Genomic DNA, 22,385 nt, shown 5'->3' on the forward strand with positions numbered 1-22,385 from the left:
AATGTTATCTGACTTAAGACATGTCAACACGAGGGCTTTTAGAACAAAAAACAGTGTGTAGAAACCAACCAAAATGAAAACAATACAATGTTAGGCCAACTGAAGCTTCGTGAAGCTTCGCATTCAATTAGTTTGCACATGGCTTCATGGTGCTTCATTTGCTTCTCAATTGCGTGGCGGCGCTGACGCCCAACAAATCAACAGTGTTAAGAATTATTTGGCTATTTGTACAGTATAATACTCGTTTTACCTCTGGAAACTATTGGGTGTCCGAGACTCGCAATACAGAAATGTTTGGCGTCCCAAATTTTGCGCAGTAAAATGACAAAGTAAGTCTTAACAGTCAAACTACACTTAAAAGATGTGTTCAAAAACCACAGTAAAATTTATGAATACAATAAACTGTAGTTTCAACATGTCAGTTTTGTTCCTCCTCTCGATCTTACGAAGCGTTTCGTTTTCACTTTTTACTTTTGTCTCATTATTATCTGATTGTATAGGATTTTACTCCACACTGACACAAAAAAAAAATGCAGAATTTATGTTGTTTCTGGCCTTATAACACTTTTTGGAGGCATTTTTCACTAGACCTGCGAGATCTAAACAAACATGTCAGACAAAGTTGTCCGAAATGTTTTTTAAGTGGGCAAGTTTTGCTAAATAAAAGAGTAAATGGCTGATGATTCATATTTCGATGTCAAAAAAATGATGCGTTCGATGGATGCACGTTGATTTGAAAGTACGCATCCCTGCCAAAAAATTATGCATCTAAGATGACGTTTTCTAGATTTTTCTCTTTATTTGGACCATTCGTCAGCGTTTGTCCGTCTTCAGCAAACGAAGCCTCAGTTGAAAAAAAAAAAAAAAAACATGGCAGCATTGTTAACAACACTTCTGTCATGTATCAAATTTACAAGACATATTTATTTTGAGTTTCCCTTGTTAACCCAATGGGAATAGTAGCAAAAAATAGGAAGTAGAAATCCACCAAAAATAAACTTAGCGAGACGGCTAAACATAACAGAAACAATCTTTATTTTGTCCAGATGACGAATCCTTTGAAGCTGGCTCAAACAAGGTTTAGTGAGGTGCCTGTGATGATGACGTTTTCTTAAAAAAAAAAAAAAGACCCCTCGTCGTGTCTCGGAAGCGGGCGGGCCAACAATCTGTCCACATCCTGCCTCGTTGATGTTTTCATTTACATATAAAGTTATGGGGAATGTGTGCAGAGTTAGCCTGTGATTTATTACGCGCCGCATTATTCGGAATGGTACTGCCAAAATATTTGCTTCCCGCCAGCCGTTTATTTATCGGAGAGCCTTGCCGATGCCATCTGGTTGGTGGGAGAGGCCACGACTTATTCAAGGTGCTCGGGATGAAAACGAAAGTTTGAATGAAAAACAGCAGATACCGTGGATCCTCATCATTTAAATATGCTGAAAAAAACAACATTTTAAGCGTAAGCTATTCCAGATTGTAGACAAAGATCACAGATAATCGACACATCGTAGCCAGAACTGAGCGGCTGATGTTTTTATTTTTGCCTTTGCTTTTTAAACAGAACCCGACAACCCAAAATGGCGAAACAAGGCACTTCAGAGGTAGGTGAGACTTTTTTTTTTCCTCTAATCAGCCAATCCTTCTTTTTAAATGCTCTGACTGGTACAGTACATTTTTCTTTTCAAATTAAGAGCAAATTAATTGAAACAAGAAGTAACTCATTTTTAAATTGTGTTTAAGTGACTACTTTTTGAAAAATATGCCATCATTTTTTTTCCTAATCAGCAAATCATTTTTTTAATGCTGTGACAGGTGCAGTACATTTTTTCTTTTCAAATTAAGACCAAATTAATTCAAACAAGAAGTAACTTATTTTGAAACCGTGTTTTGGTGACTAGTTTTTGAAAAATATGCCATTATTTTTTTTAATTTTTTTTTTCTAATCAGCAAATCATTTTTTTAACGCAACAGCATTTAGGAACGTTCCATTAGGTGTGAATGTGAGTATGGAAAGGGTAAAATCATTTTAAATAGATTATTTTGGTTGGTCTTTCTTGAGTACAGATTTTCTCCTAATGTTTCGATAAATTTCCCCCTATTTGAAAGGATATACCGCTCATGCCATGGCATTAAAAAGCATTCAGTTCAATTTGTTTATGCCTATAGAAACCTTATTAAAATTTCAAATCCCCTCTGAAGTACCTGCACGTACCCCCAGGTGTAATTTGAGACCTGCTGTACCACTGAGAATGCAGTAAAGAACTTGCTTCATCTTCCAGTTAGTTTGCTCTTAATTTGAAAACAAAAATCTACTGCTACTATCCCGACAATCAAAATCAAACTAAATTTTCTTCTACCGGCAGGAACCCTGTTAAAATTTTATGTTATAGTTTATTGCAAACTCATTGGAGATCAGCAATGCTAGCGGGTACGTGACTGAAAAAAATATTTCCCAGGGAGTCCATCTTCCAGTTAGTTTGCTCTTAATTTGAAAATAAAAATGTGCTGAAAAAAATTGAAATCTGGTATAAAATACTTGCAGAAAAAACAACAAGTTCAACAGAACCTGTTTGAATCTGTTTTGGATTGCGGCTTGATTGTGTCTGCCCCCCCACGCTCACTAGCTAGCTTGCTAGCTGGATACGCCGCTTTAACTAGCCAAAAGGGAGTCCTGTGCCTAAAACGCCGTCCGTCTTTCCGTGTGTTTGCGAAGCTCGGTCTCAGGTGTCGGATAACCCTCGTAAAGCGCCGTCGAATAACACTGAATCATTTGGCTTGGCGGCCACGGAGGCCGTTTTGCGGCGTCGGGGAGAAGAAAGATGGCCGACGACTGATTGATGGCGCTGGCGATAAGCTGCGTCCAGGAACCCTGCGGGGTTGCGCAACAAGAATGAATTTCAGCCGCCTCGCACCTGTTTCGGCTTCCCCTCGTCAGCTCATTTCAAAGAGAGAGAGAAAAGAGTATCCTGTTCATTGTTGCTAGGCGAGAAGCGTCCGCCGCCGCCGCCGCCAAAAAGCCTGATGTCACTTTCCCCGCCGTCATCGGCGTCGCAGCGGGAAATGGAATGGCCCGGCCTCTCGGATGAAACCAAACATTGACGGACAAGCGGGACGGATTCCTCTGGACCCGTGACTCGCGGCTTTTAGCGCGCTCAATCATCGCCGGCGCAAAACAATAAATTGTTATTAAGGGATTTACCGCAGTCAGACCTCACGGCTCACCATGTCGTGCGACGGGCCGATGAGAAAAAGTCCATGATTTATTGGGAAAGAACAAAGAGGTTTTGGCATCCCCGGCAGGTCGGACAGTATGAAGTCATGCGAGGGATTACGCATGTAATCATATTCAGACTTTTCCTGCGTATTGTTATGGTACTGCGGCGGGCAGCTGTTTTCTACTGTACGCGCGCTTTTCCCGTGTCAAAGTTGACCATCAGTCAACGCCGATGGACGGCTACTCGTGAGCTGTCTTCTTCATGCGAGATGTCAAACGTGCGCATTATTCGCTCCATTGGACAGCTGCTCAAAAGCCGCCCCCCCCACGCGACGTGCGAAAAACAAGCTAGCAAAAGCGAGAGTCGCTTATGGCCTTCCGACATCGTTGGAATTTTGCAGTGATTTAGGGCTGCGCAATTCATGGACTTTTAATCGCCTTTACGATATTGGACGCCGCGATTAATTAAGCTGATCCTCGGCGATATTAACATTGAAAAAGCCGGCTACCATCATGTCAAATCACACACTTTGTCATCCTACCACCAGGGGGCAATGTTTCCCACATGCATGACAAAAGCCTCTGCTATTTTCACCCTAATATATTATTTACCAGTGTGAAATGGCGTTGAGTTTCTCACATGATTCCTAATATATACAGTGCAATATATACAATATATACAAAAATGACATTTTGATTACTACTTGATTAAAATTGGTTACAAGGAAATAATACTGTATGCTTGGTTCTAAGTAGGCTTCAATTTTTTCATTGGTCTGCACTTAGCAAGTTAGTTAGCGGTGTTGCCCTGTGTGACATTTGTTGTAATTATTATTTATTTGAGTTTATTATTATTATTTGAAGCCTTTTTCGTACACTGGTTGTGTAAAAAAAGGACAATAAATAGATATGTTTGACCAAACATGATGAATAATTGTTATGACCAAAATAATCGTGATTATTATTTTGGCCATAATCGTGCAGCCCTACGGTGATTGATTCTCAACTTTGACATAAAACGCTTGTACACGGGAGAAATCATCTTGAATATATGTCCACTGCAGTGAGTGATGTGGAAAAACATTTTATGATCGATTGGCAACTTTGACATAAATACTCTTATATCCAAAATAAAACATCTCGGCCACTATCGGGAGTGATGTGGAAAAACATTTTTACTGTCCAAAAAGAGCATACTTTAGACCTTTTTGGTAACTGTCTGTATATATAAAACAAAATGTTTTGAATATACTTTATTTCCACTGCATACAGAAGAAAACCTCATCATTGTGTGTTCACTGTAATAAGTGATGTGGAAAAACATTTAACCCCCTGAAAAGAGCTTCCTTTTGACTCTTGTAGTTTCTGATTGGCAACATTGACATAGACGCTCTTGTAAACAGAAGAAAATATGCGCACTGTAGTGAGTGATGTGGAAAAACATTTCACCGCCCAATAAGAGATTACATTTTTTACAGTATATTTTTGTAGTGACTGAGTTACAACCTTGACATAAAGACTCTTTTCAAACAGAAGAAAATGTCTTGAATATATGTCCACTGTATTGAGTGATGTGGAAAAACATTTCACCGACGAAAAGACCTTACTTATGACTTTTGTAGTGACTGCTTGGCAACTTTGACACAAACACTCTTGCATACAAAAAGAAAACATCTCGAATAAATGTCCACTGTAGTGAGTGATGTGGAAAAACATTTTGCCACCCCAACAGAGACAAATTCAATTATTCCTCCCGCTAACTCGTTTATTTTTTTTCCTAAATGGTTTTCTGACATCCTTCGTCCCTTGCGTCATCTCGGGTCCCATGCAGCCGCCTGGAAAATCCCCGTTCAAATCACTTGAGCTATTTTTGCCACGCTTTGGCTCATCTCAAAAACCAGGCCGGCCATTGAGTGAGTGAATGAAGGAAACAAAGTCGCTTGTGGGTAATTAAGCAGTTTTTCAGCGACGCCGGTGACAAGTCAACTCGTCGCTTTTCACTGCCAGAATTGGAGAACATTTCAATGAGCCAAACAATGATGGTTTCTGTGGCCCAAGGACGTTTTTCTCTCATACGTTTCCTGGAACCCGCGAGCAGAAAAGTAAGGAGAGCAGCGTTGGGTTTGACGCGGATGACCGCTGGGCTGAACTGTGCCAGCCTTTTTCTCCACAAGAGGGCACGCATGATGTGGAAAGGACATGTCATGGCATATTATTTTCCAGTTCTTACATGAACAAACCCAGATGAAGCTAACATGAGATGCAGAATTTTTTCGTTTTTTGTGTTGTGATTTTTTTCGCATCTAGAGTCCAGTTTCTTATATATATATATCCTGCCTAGCAAAAAAAAGTAAAACAAAAAATAAAAAAAAGTGGAATCTATAAGTGCGTCAACATCCGAAACTTAACAATACTAAGTACCGTATTTTCCAGCACTATAAGGTGCACCGTCAATGAATTGCCTATTTTAAAACTGTTGTCATATATAGGGCGCACTGCATTATAAGGCATATAGAATAGAAGCTACAGTAGTGGCTGGACTTGTGGTGCACCAATAGCAGACCAGCATCTTCATGTCGCGTTGCAGCGCAGGCAGTTTGACGTGAACAGAAAATAAGAGCCTGAAGAGGGAGCCAAAACAACATAAACACAGCCAACCCCACAGGTCATGACAATAGTTGATGCTGTAAACCGGAAAAAATGCTGTAAACAGGGGACAAACAGAAATTAGGAGCAATTACCTAAAAACGCATGAAGAAGGCGCCAAAACAACATAAACACAGCCAACCCCACAGGTCATGACAATTGTTGATGCCGTAAAGCGGGAAAAATGCTGTAAAGAGGGGACAAAAAACTTAGTATTACACTAAGTAACGTGACAAAAAACGTAAGCCAGGGTCCAGTTTTTTGTAAAATTGCATATCTCGAGGTACCACTGTACAGTGAACCAAGTATAGATGTTTTTAGAGACATGTGGGATGAACTAGAAAGTGAACATCCGCAGCTTTGACGTCAAGTTTGCCGATTCCACTTCTTTTCTCATCACCTTTCACTTGTAGCGTTGATTTAGTAAAAGAAATGTAGTGTAAAAAAATGCAATAGGCTACACGTGCTATTTTATTAGCCTCCTTCGCCTCATAAACGTAATTGATGACTAAGTTAGGTGCCGGAGTGTGGACAGACGGACAACTGGTGAGACACCCCTACGTCTTGGACGCAGAAGCCACCGTGATATAGTGCCGCTCAGAACCCCCCCCCCCCCCCCCCCCCCCCCCCGCCGCCCCCCCCAACCCCCCACCCCACCCGTCCGCCTCGCTCCCTCCGTGGCCGTCAGAGCTGCACGGAGGCGTGGAAGCGACCACACAAAAGCAATATTTGTCCAATCTGTCCAAGCAATCTCCCGCACCCCCCCCCCAAAAAAAAAAATCGAGGACCCCGACTTTCCCATCGCGCTCATTCGGCGTTCTGTGTAATTGAAAAAGAGGAGTGATGCTTGGAATGGGAGCTCGCTGGCTGGAGGTGACGCGGGGAAAATACCCGCAGAGTTGATGGATGATAAACATCGATAACAGTAAAACTGAGCCCCGTAAAAATCTGACGTTAAAATATATTTTCCCTTTCGCTCAAATATTTCGAGTGATGAGAGCACTTGAGAAGATTAATATGAGTTTGGCGGAACTCTGAATTTGCAAAACTAGGCAGGGTGATACACAATTTATTTTTTGGGTCATTTTCTTCCAAGTAATTCTGGTAATATTTTAGCCAATTGATGTGATATGATATGATATGATATGAAAAACTTTATTTTTAAACTTAAAATCAAGCAAAGCAAATCAATTAAAAAAAAGTATACAATGCCCTTTTTGCATGAATAATAATAATAATTTCACAAAACAACAACTACAAACAACTTCCCATAAGTTCAAAAAAGGAGCAGAATGATGTAAAAAAAACTTTGATGGCACACACCTAGTAGTGTCATAAGCGGTCGTGCCATGTTGACAAATTTTCACCATCTGGGTGAAATTTCAGCTCCCCTATGTCGTCTTTCAATGATTTCCCTTTGATGTGGATTGATTTTGATGTAAAACTCAAAGGATTGGATAAAATACTGCAGCAGGGTTAACATACGTGTGAAAGAAAAAAAAAATCATGTGTGTCGTAGTTGAAACTACCACATCGTGACACACGCAGCAAGATTTTGAGTTAGGGCTCACAGCTGTTTTCAACTCATTTTTAGGCACAGAATCCAAAAAAATGATGTCAGATTTTTTTCTATCCTATCAAGATTTTGAGATGCAGGATCACAGTTTTATTAAAAAAAAAAAAAAAAAAAAAACGCTGTTTAATCTGATTCATTGATTAATCAATGGGTGGTCAAGCATTCCTGAGACCTAAACGCCATTTTTTTGTCAAACATCTTCTTCAAGGTGATGGATTTTCTTTAGCGGTTTTCTCCTCTAGAAACAATTCATTTCAATGTCCAGGAAGAGATTGTTTTGGACCTAAAAGGTTCCTCTGTGTATTTTGTTTGTCTGTTTTCCTTTTGTCTCCTTCTCTGACAGCTTTCCCTTCTAGGGGTCGGAAGTCCCCTTTTTCAATGCTTAAAGAGGATGTTGCAATGTGTGTGTGTGTGTGTGTAGAGAAAAGGGTTGCCAGGGCGGCCAAAAGCGACTTGTTTGCTCACGTCCCAACCTGCCCAATGGACGAGGACACAGATGGGATTTCTTTTCCTTCTGACCTCAACCCCCTTGCGTGTTTGGGGAGACATGGAAACCTCCGCAGGAACGGGCAAGCATCCGATTGAAGGCAGGAGAGATGTCTGAATAGAGAAGCAGTGAAAGTCCTGGAGGAGGGGGTGGGATTATCGCGATGAGGTCAGAATAATACGAGTTGTCTTAAAAACAGTTTTTTTTTTTTTTTTTTTTTGGGTACCGGCGAACTCATTCACCCGCTAATCACGAGCGCGGCTATGTGGTAGGTTGATACAGCGGTAGCGCTCCGTCCAATACAAATCAGCTGAGTCCGGGCCTTGACCTCTCCAGGCTCCACGCAGCCATAAAACTTCAAAGCCCTCCCCCTCCCCCTCCCCCTCGACTTAAGAAATCATCTGGCTTTGTTTCCCTTTCATATTTGCTTCCCTCTACGTCTTCTTGTGGGAACCAAGTGCATCCTCGATATTTTCCGAGAACATCCAGCAAAAGTGCACAACACCCTTGTCTATACTGCGGAACCTCCGATGTCTTTCGGACAATTATGTTTGGAATCTTTTTGAACAGCTTGTGCAGGCTCCAAAATGAAAATGGATTTTTTGGCACACCCCTAGAGGGGAGGTGTGAGTGTGAACCCATAGAGGCTGGCTGCGCTGAAAGATAATAATTTAATCAGGAAAACAAGGAAGTGACAGTAACATTGACAACGATAATGACCCGACTAGAACTAAAAAGAAACAAAATTAAATACCTTCAAAACTGGAGAGACAACAAGGGACACCTGGGCAAGACGCAATTGGAACAGGGGGCCGAATGGCTAACACAAGGGAAGCAAAAATAATAATCTAATAAGGAAAACGAATGACAGCAAGAATGACAATAACCCGACCAGAACTGAGCAAAAACCGGAAACTAAATACACTCAAAAGTGATGAGATAACAAGGAACACCTGGGCAAGACACAATTGGAACTGGGAGCTGAATGAAAGGGAAGCAGGTTAACATGGACGCAATCACACTAAAAAGACCTGACTGTAAAGACGTGTGAGACAGGATCTTTCAAAAATTAATTGACAATCAATAGGTAATTGTTTTTTTTTCTGCCAAAAATCGTCGCCTTAAAAAATTCACATGGCTGGTATTTCCAAAAGGTGCCTAAAAGTCTAAATAGACCCGCAAGTTGAGTTGTTGTGGCAGGTGATGGCGATTCATGTATCACTAGTGTGATTCTGAAGGAGGGGGCTGGGATCCCACCGTGCAGTTGTGACTTGCTGACAGGTGTAGCACGCCGGAAGGTCAAAGTTCAACAAAGCTTGTTCAGTCGATACAAATGAGGAGTCACTACTGGACAGTCTGCCAGTCTAGATTAAAATGTTTAACCTAAAAGCCTTAATTTTTTTCAAAAGCTGATGGTGCGCCTTATAATCAGGTGCGCCTTATATATGGATCAATATTGAGATTGGGATTGGTGGATGGGAATGAACTGAAAAAGTTAGCTTTACCTGTTTCTTTTGTGTGTTTACAGTTGAACAAGGTTGCTCATATTGACATTTAGTTATGATGCTATTGAGTTATTATTTGAGTTATTATTGTTATTACTTTGAGTATTACTATGAAAAAGTTTGAAAATATGTCATTAATTGAGGGTGAGCCTTATAATCCGGTGCGCTTTATATATATATGGAAAAGGTTTTAAAATATGTCATTAATTGAGCGTGCGTCCTATAATCTGGTGCGCCTTATATATGGAAAACGTTTTAAAGTATGCCATTAATTGAAGGTGCGCCCTATAATCTGATGCGCCTTATATATGGAAAAAGTTTTGAAATATGTCATTAATTGAGGGTGCGCCCTATAATCTGGTGCGCCTTACATATGGAAAAAGTTTTAAAATATGTCATTAATTGAGGGTGCGCCTTATGATCCTTAGTGCCTTATAGTGCGGAAAATACGTTAGTTATTTAAGTATTTAAGTAACCAATCACTTTATACATCAAAGTAATTGATTACTTCTCGTACTTAAGTAACTGGTTTTACTACTACCGTATTTTTCACACTATAAGGCGCTAAGGATTCCCCATACCTGGTCATCTAATCAATTATTGATTCGTTTTTGCGTGTATTGGCAGCTCCTCCAACCTAGACAGCGACAGCTACATGACAACGCGCCATCTGTCGCAACGCATGATGGACTTGTAAAATCTGAGATATTTTATATTCGGCCCCATGCGTCGTCACGCTAACTAGCCGGTAGCCGTCTTCTAGATTGACGCGGCCCCCTGATCGGCAACCCTCGAGGGACCCGCAAAGAAGCGATCATTTTCAATGGGAGAAAGTTAAACGGCGCGCTTTGCCGCCTCGTCTTCCCCTCCTCCTCCTCTTCTCCCTCCTCCAGCTGGCCGGCAGATGCGAAGGCCCGTCGGCCAAGACGGGGAGAAAGGGAATGAGGAAGAAGCGGGCCCAAAGTAAATGATAGTGAGTGATAAGCACACTTGTGGCCGATGTGAACTTTGATAGCCGTGTGTTTTGTTTACAGGTCGCCACAAAGTACAGGAAGCCGGACCGCGCGGGGGAAGGTGATGACCGTAAGTAAGCATACGCGTGTGTGACTCCCCGCCTCCAGTCCTGCTTTTATTTACCTTTTTGGAGCTCCCTCACAGAGGAAGCCAGTGGGTGCGGAGCTTGTCTTGTTAAGATTGGTATAAACATCAGGTACTCATGTCATGGGTTGAGAGGCGTTTGTGTGTTTTTCTAAGTTGTACACACAGGTGGTAGCAGCGGGACAGGAAGTCGGCTCACCGTTTCCATAGATCAAAACATGTCACTTCGACGAGGGGTGTCCAAAATACGGCCCGGGGGTGGCGTTTGTGGCCCGCCGCCAACATTTATTGTGCTCTAAAAATACTTTTTAACAAAGGTACCGTAATTCCCCAAATATAAGACACTTTTTTTTTCCCTAAAAATGAAGACCAAAAGTATGGGTGCGTCCTAGGGCTGTGATATTACGGCCAAAATAATAATCACCATAATTTTGGTCAATATTGAAATCACGATTATTCATCATGTTCGGTCAAACATGTCTATTTATTGCCCTTTTTTTTTTAAAACAAGCATTATTTAAACAAGGCTTCAAGGCTTGATACTTGATACAAATTATAATTATAAACTTAAAAATTGGATTTTTCAAATGAGCTAGCGCTGTATATATTACGAATCAGATGAGAAGTTCAACGCTATTTCACACTGGTAAATAATATGTTAGGGTGAGAAAAGCAGAAACTTTTGCCATGCAAACATGTGGGAAACATTGCCCCCTGGTGGTAGGATGACAAAGTGCTTGATTTGACATGTAGGTAGCCGCCTTTTTAGATGTTAATTCGCCGTGGATCATCTTAACCCTTGTGCGGTGTTTTGTCCAATCCTTTGATATTTAAATCAAAGGCATTTCACAAAGGGAAAGAATTGAAAAAATACACTAGGGAGCTGAAATTTCACCCAGATGTTGCCAACGTGTCAAATTTCTACATTGCACGACCACTTAGTTATCACACTGGCAGGAGTGTGCCATCCCCTGGCTAAAACACTGCCAGAACGATGTGGAAGAAAATGACCCGAAATGGTCCAAATTCACTGATCATCATTTAATCGAGAAAATAATCAACAGATCAGTCAATCGTGAAAATAATTGTTAGTTGCAGTCCTAGACCAAAAACACTTCTCATGTTGAGTTTTCTTCCTGAAAAGTAGGTCATCAAATCTGCTTGTTTGTGGAAAAATCTCTTCAATCCATGACACCGCTTAATGGATTTTTCTGCAGCCGTAATAGCGGTGACCTCACTTGCCCGCTTCATTTAATCCGGAATATTCTGTCCTGTTTGCTTGCTTTGACTCTCAGGCCGTCCACCTCCTCCCTCAGGTGTCCATTTTTTTTTCTTCCCCTCAATTGCGAGCCGCTACGCCTTTTACGACCACGTAAACGACAATGACTTGTCGCGTGGCTTCCTCTCCTCCGCCTCTTTGTTTTGTTCTCACTCGCGTCGTCCTTTACAACCCCCGTGTCCATAAAATGCTAATCGATTGTCTCGGGAGGGTGGAGTGAGCCGACCGCGGGAGAAAATGATGGCTTTGAGCGGGGCGTATACTCGTGTACTGTTGTCTGCGTTTTTATAGCGGTCCGTTCAGGACATTTTCGGTGTTAGAAAACGGGCCCCAGAATTTCATACGCTTCATTAAGAGACTTGAATAGCTTGTTGAGTCGGCCAGGTGTGTTTGTGCGCCTTCGTTCCCCGTAACGACCGATGCTTCCCGTCGGGCCGATTGAGCCGCTAACGTCTGGCGACCATGGGCTAAATGTCTTGTTTGTTTTTTGATAGCCCGCAATGTAGTCCAATGGGTTTTATGTCCGTCTGAAATAAAACTCCCTTTGGGGATTGGCCGTAAAGCTTAGCGGCGCTAAAAGTCGTGATCCCGCTTGCCTCCCGGGGCGAGAACGCGAATGGAAAATTGCGGCGCGTTCGCCAGTCGTACTTTGGCGTCCGGTCGAGCGCGCTCCGGGTCGTGTGTCACTGTCATCCATTTAGTACGCCAAACCACGCCAGACTGCCTAATTGGACAAAACAGGCACAAGACTGTTTGTCTAATAAGCCTAACGAAACACAGGCTGTGACTCAAAATATATTCGGGCTGCAACTGTTTATTTCAATAGTCGATTAAACTGTTGATATTTTAGCTGGTTAATCAATCAGATTGCGCTATCACTGTTTTTTTTGTTTTCTTGCCTACCTTATTATTTGCTCGATTATGGCTGCAGATTTCATTAGGCAATACTAAATTAAAAAGACCTTCGAATAGATCGTCAATGATCTTTTAATCTGATAATCAATTAGTTGTCGATTAATCGATGAATCATTAACAATATAACCGAAATGCTTTTGCCACTTTTCTATAGCCGCATATCCCCACAGGGGTCGCAGGCTTGCTGGTGCCTATCTCAGCTGGCTACGGGCAGTAGGCGGGGGACACCTTGAACTAGTTGCCAGCCAATCGCAGGGCACACAGAGAAGAACGACCAATCACCCGCCCAATCACACCTAAGGACAATTTAGTATGTCCAATTCACCTGCCGTGCATGTTTTTGGGGAGTGGGAGGAAGCCGGAGTGCCCGGAGAGAACCCGCGCGGGCTCGGGGAGAACATGCAAACTCCACACAGGAAGGCCTTTGAACTGTGAGGCGGACGTGCGGTTCACCGCGCCACCCTATTTTGCCTGATAATAATGATAATTTTCTCATTGGTACGGAACTGCGTGAAAATCTTCCGATCCATCGTGAAGCCGTTAGCAGTCTTTCGCAACGCCCGTCTCTCCGAATCTCGTGTCGAAGATCACGCTACGGCTGACGGATCACATTTTTTTTCCTCCCCCTCGATGAGCTTTGCCGATAATTACCGCAAGCGCCAAAACGCTAGCATAACTCATCAGGGCATTTTGTCTTTTACAACTTCATCTCGGTTTCCGTGCATTCCTCTCCGGGACGCAATCTTTCTCCGTCCGCATCAGCCACAGCAAAAGTTAAAAGACGCTCTCGCCTCGAATTGTTGTTTCCAGAACATCTGAAGGGGAAATACCGCGTTTCCGCTCGCGAGTATGTTAGTCCCAGCGGCCAATTGTTTCTCAGGCTCTGCGGGATTTTCGACTTGTTATTGGACTATTGTGTTGCGTGTGATCAAACAATGCTTTGGATGTGTTAACGGCCTTTGCGCTTCGACTGGATTTCATTTACCAGAAACTGATTGGAAAGGACTGTGAAGAAACACTCTCCCATCCGTGCCTGTTTTCCTTTGACCGCTCCTTACTTTTTTCGCGTCTTTCAAGTCATCGACAGTCCTAAACGGGTCCGACTGGCCTTTCTCCCTAACCGCACCGAGCGGGTTCCCTCGCGAGCGCTCGTCTGGCCTTTCGCAGACGGTTTGGGGAGCGCCCTTAATTTACGAGTCATTTCCTTAAGAAAACACGCCGTCTGGACAAGCCCTCATCTGAGGATGCCTATTTGGAGGCGTTTGATTACACAGCAAGGCTGACGACAAAGGCAACTTGTTAGGGACGATCAATTTAGTCTGGGCACTTTAGTCGACGGGGTGTCACCAAACTCAAAGCCCAACTGGGACTGATTATCGCCGGCGTTTTGCCATAAATCGTCGCCCGGGTTTACGAAAATGGCTAAGTTACAGCTCATAAAAGTTTTCTTTAGGTTTCTTTCAGTAGGCTCGTCACCTGTCTCTTTACTGGCCCTTCTTCCTTTGTTTCTTTGTCGCTCAAGTGACTGAAATAAATCTAAGAGAATCCAGTCAGTTTTCAAAATGAAATGTTTTAAGATGTTTCAGACTCGGGTAAACGGAAATAGTTCATTATTTCGGACCTCTGCACGAGACGACTCAACTCAAAAGAAACGCTTACTTTTGGTGTGACCTCGAGACCTTTTTTCGAAGTTTTCTGTCTCGCCTCAGAATCAAAGACCTTAGACAGTCAGAAGATTGTCTTTTTGATCTTGTTAGGTTGCGTTCAGTCATCAATTTTCCACAAAGGTTGCCAAAATGTTGCCATTTTCGACAGATTAGACCTTCTTTCACGTCTGGCAGAATAAGCCTCCACAGCTGCCTGTTGATCTTTCTGGCATCTATTTAATAGTTCAGCTTGATATATATACAGTCTTTTGGTCGTTACTATTGGTATAGTATTGCGATCATTATAGATAAAAGGAGGGTTAGGGTTAAGGTAATGTTAGGGAAAGTTCGCCGAGAACCTTTCGATTGGTGACATTAACACGGGGTTACTAAAATTTATTATTTTCGTTGTTGTTGAATGCCTTTCTATCCTTGTGCAGTAATTTGACCAATACTTTGATCATTACATCAAAGGCATTCTACATCAAAGGGAAACCATTGAACAAAAAAATCCCAAAGAGCTGAAATTTCACCCGGCTGTTGACATCATGCCAAGGTTTGAAATGTGTCGATCTTTAGGTTTCCCACATACTTTATATCTATTGTAGTTCTCGCTAAACCCGCCATGTCATCGGGAAACCTCAAAAACTGCGAGACCTCCGGCTTTGCCCGACGTTTCGTCTCAACCATCCAAGCCACCAGGTGGGTTCAATTTCCATTCCATCTCCAATTTATTGGGCAGTTTAGCGTAGCTATGCTTAGTGCCATGGGGTCCAAACAAATACAGGAACAGCTTGTAATGCCGCACTTGAATATACTGAAGTCTGTCAGCTTTTATTGGACAGCAAAAGCTAAACGTTTGCAGTGATTCATCGCAACATAAAAGCCTTCTCCAGGTGTTGTCGGACTCGGCCAGCGGTAGATTGCAGCCATTTGTTCGTCTTAGCCGGGGTCACGTCAAAGGGGGTATCGTTCATATCTATATGGGCTGGAGCTGCGGGCCTCCGGTTATAGCGTTCCGTCGTCACATCTGGTTCTTTTCAGCGGTTCTTTGCTGGGAACAAACTGAACCAAGTACCTGTGAGGAACTGGGACATTTTTTGTTGTTTCCTGTTGTGAACCGAAAATATCATCTCTTTCATTTTCTTAGCCTGGTGCCGAATCCAGATGTCTTCTGCCCCGCTTTTTTATTGAAGGCTTGTACTATCGTAAAATCTGAGGAGCAAAATGATCTTCTCAGATGACAGCGCAACATTTGCCAGTTTACCCCGCACTTCTCCCATCGCACCCCCTTTTTTTTGTGTGTGTTCTTCTTTTAATAAACCTGCCATGACAGCTGTTTTTCAGCCATGATGGCCTATTAGTTTACTCCCCTTTCCCACCAGACAGTTGCGGCGTTGTAATCTCACCTTTCAAGACGATCGTTTTGGTTTTGGGGAAGCAGGATTCGAGTATCAGCAAATGTAATTTTATGCTTTGATAGGAACAGTATATTATTTCTTTTCGAATGAAGAGCAAATTGATTGGAACATGAAGCAACTTCTTGCCACATTTTGTTATCCTGACTTTTCTGCCAAGCGGTTTTCGCTTTCGTTTTGTTAAGTTTTATGTAGATGCACAAAAAAAAGGGGAAAACAGTTGAGAATCGCATATGGCTGAAGGCCCTTTCTATCTCCAAATGATCTTCTCGCTTCAGGGTCGATGGCGTTCGCATCATTTATCAAGAAAATGAATAAATCGAAGTATTTGCGGATTAGCTGCGTACAGTATATGTAGCGGTGATAAATAACTGAACTATTCAATGGGACACTTGGGTTCATTGGGTTTATCTGCACCACCCGTTACAAATGTTTCTTTCAATGCACCTTGACAGCCTCTGCAGCCATTTTAAAACCCACTCACCACTATTTATTTACACCCCACCACGATATCTTTCTCATTTCGTAAGTTTCGTCACAAAGTGCCAAAGTTACCCCTTAAAAAAATGGATCCTCCCTTAGGGAACAGATAAAAAAAATAGTCCCTACCATCGCGGTACAAATCCCAGCTGTTGCTTTACCGTCTAAATAAGATATAAGTGCGCCGAAAAATGGCTCACTTATTTCATGGCAGCGCTACACAGACGTTTATCAGTGGAAATAGTTTACACGTTCTCATAAATTTCCTGTTGTGCAGGATTAATGACTGACAAGCAGACATTAATTCGCCCGGAGGAATCCTCGTCAAAAAGGAAAGAGGCCAGTTTTGTTTTTCCGAACAATACCGGCTTTCTCGGTCCCTCGCGCCCCCCCCCCCCTTCCCCCCTTCCCCCCGTCCCGTTTTCTCTCGCTCGCTCTCACTTCCGAACTTGGATATTTTTGTCTTTGGGGGTAAGAGAGAGATAGATCTACTTTTTTGACATTTTGCCCTTCAGCTGAGGCCCACAGGCCCCCTTCGTTTCAGCTGCGAGCAGAACAAGGTTGCTGCTTGTCCTAGAATCTAGGTGCCGTAAATCAACAGATGCGCGAGACTTGGAATCAACCTTATTTTATTTTTTTTAAACAGAGATGTTGAGTGTGAACTACGGGTGGCTTTGCTTTGTCAAACGAGTCCGGAGAACGCCGCGCGGGTCTTGGTGGTCGTGGTTTTCGGATACGGGGATAAGTCGAGATCCGCTCTACTCGATAGTCCTCATATTTTGTCCGGAGATTCTCGCTTGTCCGCTGCTTTACATTGAAGTCAAGATTTTGGCTCGGTGAAAGTACTGGCAAGTGTCTCAAATGATCCATGAACTTGCAACGCCACACACTGCTTTGGACTCAGGGATGTCAGATTCAAAGTAGTTTAACGACGTGCCGGGAACATTATCTCCCCGCCGCTACGACGTGGCGATAGGGAGTATGAATAATGAGCCGGAGGAGACGCGACAAGCAGATGGGATTCCGATCTCGTGTTTTTCGGTGAGCTGGTCTGGGAGCTTAGCAGCTGTGAGGTCTGCGCTACTTGCGTGGTGGGTTGTCTGTTCGAGACTGCGTTACTAGAGGTGGATTTTAAAGGATTGAAAATAGAAGAAATTAAAATAAAAAATTGTCTTTTTGTGGGCGTGATTTCTCTGGTATATGCAGTCTTCTTTTTGTTTCGGTCTGGACCTCCAAAAGTCTTGGTCTCGTCTCGGTCTCAGTTTCCAAAAGTCTTGGTCACCTGTCCTGGTCTCGACCTCCAAAAGTCTTGGTCTTTTATCTCGCGCTTGACTTCCAAAAACATGGTCACATGGGCAACCTCTAAAATCTTGGTCTCTTTCCCAGTCTTGAATTACAAAAGTCTTGGTCTCCTGTCTCAGTCTCAACCTTCAAAAGCCTTGCTCACTTGTCTCCGTCTAGACCTCTAGAACTTTAGGTCTCTTTTCTCAGTCTTGGCTTCCAAAAGTCTTGGTCTCTTGCCTTGGTCGTGGCCTACAAAAGTCTTGGTCTCTTATCTCTGTCTCGACCTCCAAAAGTCTTGGTCTTTGTGTTGCGCTTGACCTCCAAAAACATGGTCACTTGTCTCTGTCGCAACCTCTAAAATCTTGGTCTCTTTCCCAGTCTTGAATTACAAAAGTCTTGGTCTCCTGTCTCGGTCTCAACCTTCAAAAGCCTTGCTCACTTGTCTCCGTCTAGACCTCTAAAACTTTAGGTCTCTTATCTCAGTCTTGACTTCCCAAAGTCTTGGTCTCTTGCCTTGGTCTTGACCTCCAAAAGTCTTGGTCTTCTATCTCGGTCTCGACCACCAAAACCTTGGTCACTTGTCTCCATGTAGACCTCTAAAACTTTAGGTTTCTTATCTCAATCTTGTCTACCAAAAGTCTTGTTCTCCTGTCTCGGTCTCAACCTCCAAAAGTCTTGGTCTCCTGTCTCGGTCTCAACCTCCAAAAGTCTTGGTCTCTTGCCTTGGTCGTGACCTTCAAAAGTCTTGGTCACTTATCGACGTCTAGACCTCTAAAACGTTTTTTTTTCTGTAAAGCGAGTGTGAATAAGGGCTTTTTGTAAGTGCAAACATCTCCAAGAACTGCTGATGCGAGCTGAGCCTGAGAGATTTCACACAACTGGCGGTCAGATGACCTCAGTATTTCAGTCCCTACAACAATTAACTCAGATGTGACGACGGCCTCGCTGCGATTTTCCACCGGAGCGGTACAACTTTTGGTAAACGTACCGCACCGCACCAGAGGGTCATTTGTCAAAGCTGCGGCAAGAAATGACTGCTCACTCTAGTTTTTTCGATCCCCGGCGAGATAAGGACGCGCTCGGCGAGATCGGATTACCCCCAATGCCCACCTCCTTTCGAGCGCAGGTCTCGAACGTGATAAAATACCTCTATCTCCTCCTTCCTGATGCATAAGGTCTAATCTTTTCCGCGCTCTTATATCCTTGAAGCCGATGGGGTGTGTTATTGCAGCCCGACTACAGCTGGAACGCTTTTCCAGGCCGAACCGGAGGGTGCGAAGTAGCAGCTGACCCATAATTTCGCATTCCAACTCGAAGTGTTTTGAATTAGCCTCTGCAATCGGACGGGCTTCTCTCGCAACTTTGATGTCTTCCGCTCGCTCGAAAACCGGCTTACTCGCCCGTGTGTGTTTGTTGGCCTTTTATATATTTATTTTATTATTTTTTTTTTTTTAACTCTCTTTCCCCGCATGTGTCTGCAATTTATCAAGCTTAAATGACCTGGATCCTTTTACTCTACGCCGTCCCTCCGGACTCTTTAGTACAACTTAAGACCGCGTCTTTCAGCGAGGCACAAATTTCCACAGTCGTATTACCTCCGGCTCTCCAAGTTGATTTTGAAAGACTCGTTGAGCAACATTTTGGCCACCTCCGCTCTGTCAAACAACCCCAAAATAAAATCCCTTCAACATGAAGGTACTGTAGATGAGGGCTCGCAGACACTTTTGCTCGTCGACATATGTTTTCTTTTTCCCCAAGTCACGTTAATGAAACCAATTTTCATATAAAGACGGCCTTTTTAGCATCAGTAGCATTTTGGACTCTGAAGCGCGGCCTTTGAAGTAGCCTCTGGTTATTTTTTCTGCTTGACAGATCAGAGCCGCTTCGCGGGGATCTTAAAGGGAAGTGGCCCACTGCCCCAGGTAAACGCTAACTCGCTACTAAGCCGGGACATTTTGAAAACTAATACGGCAACCGCTGAGTTGGGGGCCATCTGGACAATTTGCCCTCTTGAAAGAGACTTTGGGCTTCGCTCGTGTCTTGCGGGACTTGGGCATACATGTGGGAATTAAGCCCGTTTCAAATGACTTTGGGATCGGGGAAGATTTCAGGTCTCGTTGGAGCTAGCGTTAGCGGCTAGCTGCTAAGAGAGCGCCCCGGTTAGTCTTGAGCGTCGTCAATTTTTTTTTCATGGAAGTTTATAGACATAAAAGACTTTGCGTATTTTGATGTTGACAGGGTTGCAATTCTTACTTTGCAAATTAAATGCTTTTAAAGGCGTGATAATGAAAGTTATTTATGAATATTTTTGCACTGAAATTGTTCAGTGGCGTCAGTTCTATCCATACATATGTAGGTTCAATTTATTAACACCCACAAAAAAAAAATTAAAAATGGGATGGTCTGTCTTTGTAGTCTGTGACGTAAAGATGACGCTTTAAGACATAGACATCAACTGGTCCCTACCGCCACCTACTGTCTTGAGATGAAACACAAGTCAACAAAGAATTTTGTGTTTGCTGACATAGTTTGACCGCCGCTCAACGGAATGTTGCAAAAATCGCAGGAAAATCAATGTCATAAATCCTATTAAAATGCATTTCAAAACTTGTAATTATAATGGTTTTATACCGTCCAAAATTTGGACAATGATTATTTTTGTACACAAAATCTTGCATGTCCAGCTGCAATCACATGTCAGAATTGTTGCATTTTGAAATTTGACGTTTTAATCATCTGCCGGAAATTTCAGCTCCCTCACGTCATCTCATAATAAGAATAATAAAAAAAGAGGGTGCTATTTCTGATTTATTCAACAATTTATTCAGAAACTAAAAATCACGTAACGTCATCGGTTTTATTCCTACATTACACTAATCACAATTCACATCTGTTAAAAAAAATAAGAAAATAAAGGCATGCATCACAAGTCATGAAAACACCATCATGCAATGTCACTTCATCTTCCAATTGATTCACTCTCAGTTTGAAAATAACTTCCCGTTCCCCTCATATTGAATTAAATCTGTTTGCAGAAGCTGTTCAAATCTTACGTGCTTATGGAATTTGTTTTGAGATTGTAAGACCCGAGACCCAAACAGAATGAATGGCGCCAAGTAAAGTTGTTGACCAAGGCTATCCGGGCATGTCTGACCAATCCCCACTCCTTTAGCAGGAATGCTGAAGTTTTCATTTGGTGTGTGTGTGTGTGTGTTTGTGTGTGTCTTAAGCATCCTCCATTGCACCTGGGGAGGGAGTTCTTTCTCCTCCGAGAGAACAGTAGGTATTGAGGGATGGGACATGGCCGATTGAGCTCCCAGATGATTGAGATGTATCCCAACTTTGGAGAATTCTTCTATTCCTTGTTCAACCAAGACAAAAGAGGCCTCGCATTTCATTTTCACTGAAGGTCTGATAACAAATTCTGCCGCTTTGTACGTAATCATGGAAAGCTGTTAGTCTGCTTCTCATCGGAGAAGCCCCGCCCCCATTTGTATTGTAGTCATGAAAATTGAGAGAAAAAAATAATAGCAAAATATTCTCTGGAAATTGTAACCGTGTATCTTTGTGTGGGCCACGTGTTCCAACTTACCCGGTTTTGTGTTTTTCGAACCGTTTTTATCTTTTGGGATCAGGATCTGCAAACGCTTTTGCGTGGAACCTCAAATGGAATAACGCAATTTATTGTAATGGTCGCAGCGAATGACATGAAATAGAAATAACGGGTATCGTTCCAAAATAATTCTTTTGTTCTCGGCAGATACTCTGCAGATGATCTTTTTTTTTTTTTAATAAATAAATGCATCAACAAGTTGAAAACAGAGGCATTATCATGAAAATGGATGTTTTCGGGTATTTTTCCTACTATAAATCTAGCGTTTTACACCATATGCACAAAGAAATAGAACAAAAAAAAAACATGCAAGTAAATGTTGATTTAACCAATTCAGAGAGTTTTGTGTAGAGATTGGCATGTCTAATATTGTTCATATTTTTGACTGTGTTTTTGAACAAGTGGAAAAGATTGAATGTTATCCTTATGGGGCTTGGCGCAGGAAAGCAAGACTCATAAAATGGTTTTTGCAGACCGTTTTGCAGTTTATCCATGCAAATGTCTGACGATGATTTGCACTGCCACTCGCAATGTCCAAATATTTGCGACTGAAGCCTTTTATTTGATTTTTTTTATTTTATTTTAAAGTGGTTCTCAAAAGGGAGAGAGAAAATAAGAGAGAATTATATGATTTTGTTGTTTTCAAAAGGAAAAACTCAGCACCCCAATGCACCCCAACGGTGCATTTTCCTTTTCAAATTAAGAGCATACGTATTAATTAGAATATGAAGCAATACATTGCTAAATGGTGTTATAAAGACTTCTTTCTAATTTTAATTTTATATCACACAAAGGTTAAAAAAAAAACGTTTTATTGCACGTTAATGTTGTGACAGGAAAATGGTGTTTCCTTTTCAAATTAATAGCAAATTAATTGGAACATGAAGCAATTTCTTGCTGATCTGTGTTATAGAGACTTTACAGAGTGTTACATGCGTTTATTTCGTTTGCTTTGTTCAGCAAATTGATGCTTTTTAATGCTGTGACTGGAATGGTGTGATTTTCTTTTCAAATTAAGAACAAATTGATTGAAAGGTGAGTCAAACTATTGCAACATTTTGTACAAAATGTTATGTGCCTTTATTTTGAAAAATATATATTTTTTCCCACACAAGGGTTAAGAAAATCAAATTTAACATTTTAAAATGCGATGACAGGAAGGGAGCGTTATAGTTTTCAAATTAAGAGCTAATTAATTGAAACATGAGGCAATTTATGGCTAAA

General features: G+C 42.2%; 1 protein-coding gene across 1 annotated transcript in view; it reads left to right on the forward strand.

The window, feature by feature from the left end:
• The first annotated feature begins 1,576 nt into the window (after positions 1–1,576).
• Positions 1,577–22,385, forward strand: part of sulf1 (sulfatase 1) — a 75,750-nt gene continuing 54,941 nt past the window's right edge. The window contains exons 1-2 of the mRNA XM_088402059.1: positions 1,577–1,601; positions 10,463–10,511. The gene's annotated coding sequence lies outside the window, so the exon portion shown is untranslated. The remainder of the gene's footprint in view (positions 1,602–10,462; positions 10,512–22,385) is intronic.

The sequence above is a fragment of the Hippichthys cyanospilos genome, chromosome 19 (assembly GCF_059441005.1).
Source record: "Hippichthys cyanospilos isolate Australia breed blue-spotted pipefish chromosome 19, RoL_Hcya_1.0, whole genome shotgun sequence".
Taxonomy (NCBI): domain Eukaryota; kingdom Metazoa; phylum Chordata; class Actinopteri; order Syngnathiformes; family Syngnathidae; genus Hippichthys; species Hippichthys cyanospilos.